The following is a 5943-nucleotide window of genomic DNA, read 5'->3' on the forward strand; positions in this document are numbered from 1 at the left end:
TCCGCACTGATTTTGGATTGTCAAAACAAAAGCTTGTTGTTATGATGTACAGATCTAATAATAATTTATATATTCCCTTGGATTTATGTGGCACATAAAAGAGCGTATCTTAATTTAAGTCAATAAAGAGTTTTATGTAAAATTCCTGTAATATAAAGCGTAAAAGCGAATATCGATCGGCGAGTGTCATATTATTCCGCTTTGGTAAAAACTGGCGCGATCGCTACTTACGCGCACTCCATCGGACGTGGCGTTAAATGAACGTTATTTCCACATCGTGATCAGGCTGCGTTCTATTTCGCTTAGGTCACATTGGTAACCAACTTTATACCTATACATGATAATAATAATAATAAATACTCTTTATTGTACACCACAAAGAAACATTACAACAAAAGTGATACATGAAAAGAAAGATGTACAAAGGCGGTATACATGCGTATACTTATATCATACTAACATTATCAACTAGCTTACCAGGTGAATTTTGTACCACCATATTTCTTTTTTATGAATGTGACTTTTTTAACCGACTTCAAGAAAAGGAGGAGGTTCACACCGAATGTATTTTTTTTGTTTTACTTTTATACAAACTTTTTTTGATAATAACAAAAAAAAAAATACCCAATTTAGTTTAGTCGTTTGGAAGTTATGCGCATCAAAGAATCTCGATGAATCATTTTTTTATTTTTATTATTTAAGTGTATCGATTCCAATATATTCGTACATATATAAAATCACAATAGTAAATAATTGTCTGAACGCAATCAAAAATCAATAAAACAAATCTCATAGGACTAAATTGAACGTAATCAATTTATTCTAGACCATTTTTATTACCGATACGTGATTTTTACAGCACACCGTAGGCCGGTCTCCGTTCCGTGGATAGCTTTTTCGGACTAGTTATTTAACGATCTTTTTTCTATTTTCTATCTTTTGTACGTTAAAATCATTAGAAAGACTGTAACATCTCACTGCTGAGCATACATATTTCTCCATATAAGAAAAGGCTTGGAGCTTCATCATTCGGTCATCCTCAAATTAGTATATATAAGTAAGCTATATACTGATATCCAACAGCATAACATATGCCCCTTATAATTTAGAGTTGGATTTTTAACACTGTTATGGAATAGATTATCAGACAATTTTTATACAATAATTATAATCGTATCAGATGTTTATGATATCAATCTGGATCGTCTTTATATGCTTCAAAACACGGAGGTGAGACACATAAGGACGAAAACCCAGACCAGAAATTAATATTTGTAGAAATACAAATATTCGAGCTGAGCGGAAATTGAACTCGCAATTGTCAAGTTATCGGAGTTTACTGCTTAAAAAATAATATAAAGCTCGTGGTATGAAAAAGATTTGGGGAGTGAACTCTAATGAAAATAACTAACGCTCAGTGACGCCGATACAGACATGTGTACATATCTACGTATATATTTCAGTTATACGGATTATAGTATACAATGTGCATGTGCATTTACTGCATCGATATGAATAGTAAGCGTCAGTTTATGCATATATTGTAGTTTTATTATTCTAAATAGCTGTGCTGCGCGTTAATTTGAGGAAAAAAATAGCCTATATCCTTCCTCGGTAAATAGGCTATTTAACGCAAATTTTTCAATTCTAACCAATAGTTCCGAATATTAGAGCCATCATCATCATTCCAGCCTATTGCAGTCCACTGCTAGACATAGGCCTCCACAAGTTTACGCCAAAAATAACGTGAACTCATGTGTGTTGCCCATAGTCACCACGCTGGGCAGGCGGGTTGGTGACCGCAGTACTGGCTTTGTCGCACCGAAGACGCTGCTGCCCGTCTTCGGCCTGTGTATTTCAAAGCCAGCAGTTGGATGGTTATCCCGCCATCGGTCGGCTTCTTAAGTTCCAGGGTGGTAGTGGAACCTTGTTATCCCTTAGTCACCTCTTACGACACCCACGGAAAGAGAGGGGGTGGCTATATTCTTTGGTGCCGTAGCCACACAGCAAATATTAGAGCGTTCAAACAAAAAACTTTTCAGCTTTATAATAATAGTAAGATTAGTTACAATTTTAATTTTTAAAATATCAAGACAAATGATGTTGAGGAATAAAACTAGTCGCGTGTCGGAGCTGCCACTTACCTATCTTGTATTTTCGTAAATGCTTTAATTAGAATTAGCAGCGATGATAATTTCTGTTCTTAACGTTAGTCGTTTAAAATTTTAAATCTTAAGATGACTTCAACTAGATAATTATAATACGTTAATGAGACACTAGCTTTGAAACTTCTCTTATCCGTAATTACTTGTTATCTCATCGTCAAAACAAGAACAATGACGTAAAACACGTCTCAGACGGTTTTACTCGCGTCGAACTTCTATTGCAGTTAAATTGATCGATCTTATTTGATTATGTGATTATGTAAGTACGGTGTGTTGTTCTATGAGTTTTAGTATGATGTAATATAGCCTATATTCTTTCTGAAAAGTACACATAGGCAAGCAATTAGTTTTAGTTTCAAAAAGTTTAAAAAAATACTTTTCTAAGCAAAATGGTGATTTTTTTCTATGTCGGTCATTAAAAATAGCTTTATTTTTATTTTATAAGATATTTTAAAATATAAATAGTAATTTCTAACAGCACGATTTATTATTATGAGGAAACTAGAATATCTCTCTGCGTGTACGCGCGCTAATAATAGTGTTTTATGGTTTAACAGAAAATTTTATTATGGTGGTAAAATAATAGCACATTTAGTAGGTAGTAATTAGAATTGAATTAAGTAAATTGCGTTTTAATTTGTTTTGACGTAACAACAATATGATGCCTCAATTACATATTACAGTATGTTATATCTATCTCATCTTTATCGAAAATCGAGACATATTTTTTTACAGACACAGTCGTCTGTTCTTGAGGTAGGTAGGTAACTTAATTCCCGTTTTATATATGTATATAAATATTCTTCTAATATAGGTAATTTTATTTCTACAAATCTACATATAAGTAATGCATATAAATTACAACCAGACTCGGGGCGGGAATAGAACCAACAACTCCAGGAGCAGAAAGCAAGGTCACTACATGCCGCGCCAACGGGCTAGTCGAAATATTATTTCATTCGTTTTGTTTTATTAATTCACAAGAAATATGAAACAGCAACGATTATTTTTACAAATATTGATTTATCGGTGTGCTTTATGCGCACGCGCATCAATCTCCCTATCTAACGACGCGGACGGTACAATAAGCGGCACGTGCCGCAGCGGAAACAGGTGTCATAAATTAATGTTTACTGTAATTATATTAGAAATTTCACGGTTTTAAATCAGTTTTACGATCGTTTAGTACTACAGTAATCATATTATTTTTATTATAGGCTGTAATTTTTAAGAAGTAAAAAGTTTTATTATCTATGGAAAGGATAAAGTTAAAGCGAGTAAGAAGCGTCCTAGTGATTTTTTTAATTCGCAATAAAACTGTGTTTTTGTATAATATTAGTACGTGAAGTTTCAATAGAACAATAAGCAAATAATTGAAAACGAAATATCTTTCATTTGTTTAAGTTTTTGATTTATTTCAAGATTTCTGCAAATAAATATTTATTGATAGACTTCACTTAAAATAAGTAATACATTACTCGTAGTTTCATTTAATAATTGTGTTTGCTCGTAAACGACAAAAAAACCGACTTCAATTAGGTACATCGTCAAGTAATACAGCATAAGGTAGACGACAAAATATTCCAGTAAATGCGCGTTATCAAAGATTACTCAAAAATTATTAGATACACTAGTGCGGCTTTCTTCAATGTTTGTATGTATTTTAGATGCCTGATGATGGTCCAATAAAGGATCGAAACGTCGCATGAATTTGCAATTAGTGGTTTGATTGGCACCTTTTGTCCACTTTCCTGCGAACCGTCAAAGATTACTTATAACAAATGGACACAACGATAAATAATTATTAGATACAGTTCGAAAAGTACTTAGTACGGCAGATCTCAATTAAATTGAAATGGGACTACGTGACACGCCCTACCTTTCGATTAAAAAAATAATTGTGTTTGCTCGCAAACGAAAAAAAAAAACCGACTTCAATTACATTGACGAGTAATACAACGTAGATCGACGAAAAAATAGTCAAGTAACGACGCGTTATCAAAGATTACTCAAAAAGTTTTTATCAGATCTCAATAAAATTTATATGTGACCACATGACAAACATCAGCTTTCGATTAAATTAAAAATTATTAAAATCGGTACACCCAGTAAAAAGTTATTGCGGGTTTTCAAGAATTTCCATCAATTTCTCTGGGATCCCATCATCAGATCCTGGTTTCCTTATCATGGTACTAAACTTGGGATATCTCCTTTCCAACAAAAAAAGAATTAACAAAATCCGTATATCCAGTAGAAAGTTATGCGGTATAATACAACGCAGGTCGACGAAAAAAGCGTCAAGTAAAAACGCATTATTAGATATAGCTCGAAAAGTAGTTGTTATATCTCAAATAAATTTAAATGGGACCAATTGGCACACACCACCTTTCGATTAAAAGAAAATTTGTCGAAATCGCTCCACCCAGTCAAAAGTTCTGATGTAGCATACATAAAAAAAAAATAAATACAGTCGAATTGAGAACCTCCTCCTTTTTTGGAAGTCGGTTAATTATCAAAATAGGTCAAACTATTCAAAAGTTCTGAGGTAACATACATAAAAAAATACAATCGAATTAAGAACCTCCCCCTTTTTTGGACGTCGGTAAGTAAAAGTGATAAGCGTTTAGCTTTAAAATAAACGTGACAATGTAACTAATGGACACAAATTGTTAAAATTTTGTGGGTGGTTCAGTTCCATCCTAATATTCAAGCACTAATAAGTAATAGAAAATATGCTGAGGTATTAGTTAAGGTCTTTATTGTTTACGTCTTAAAGTCTTAAATCGTAAGTTTCTTGAAGGAATGTGATGAATGAAGGAACAATTACGTTGGCGTTCGCAGATTGAATAAACCGTTTAACCCTTGACTGTACTCCTGTCAGTTGTTTGTGTTCTAATGATGGTCTTTCTTACATTTATAAATTGACACGGAAATTTGCATCTATTCTTTAATGTCCTGTTTTATTTATTATGTTTGTTTGAGTCTATGTGAATACGTGAACTATTAATGAGTTGTTTATTTGAATGATTCGCAGAGTAATGTACATATTTCAAAATTTCATTTCATCGTTATCTTTGTTTTTTTCTCCTATTTCCGCTGTTTATCAATCGAGAAAAGTTAGTATTTTATATATTATTAGGTAATACAAAAAAAAAATAAGTTTCATACTCTAAAATAATTACTACTAGCTGCTCGGACAGACTTTGTTCTGTCAAAAGTTATAATTTTAAATTACATTTTTTTTTATTAAAATTTCCGAGGGCCTTAAGAAATATACAAAAAAAAAAAAATAGCCGACTTGGTCGAGCCATTCTCGAGTTATGCGCTTAGCAACATTAATTTTTATTAATATAGAAGATGATATAAGAGGTTTTATAGTTTCTTTCAATCGTTTAAAAGTTTTTAATATCAATTTAATCATATTTGTTAGGCCACGTACATAACGACTATGCAAGCTCAGGCCAAATCTAGGCTTAGGTCCATGACGAGAAAAGGAACGCATGGCATGAATGGGTCGCGATTGTTGCACAAAGCCCTTTGTAGTCTCCGGAAGGATATTACTTAGTCTGGCGAATGGACGTAAAGCTATCAGGACGTCGTGATAGATTAATATAAAAAATATTTTGAAACGGAACTTCCGTGGCAATGATTTCGTGTCTATTTAGTTTAAGTAGAAATTTATTAATATTATAGATTATTTTTATACGTTAGTTCTTATTTATCAAGTAAAATGGCGCATAAAGAAACTATTAAACACATTTGCTTCACTATAACAGAG

Source organism: Melitaea cinxia, chromosome 18 (genome assembly GCF_905220565.1).
Source record: "Melitaea cinxia chromosome 18, ilMelCinx1.1, whole genome shotgun sequence".
NCBI lineage: Eukaryota > Metazoa > Arthropoda > Insecta > Lepidoptera > Nymphalidae > Melitaea > Melitaea cinxia.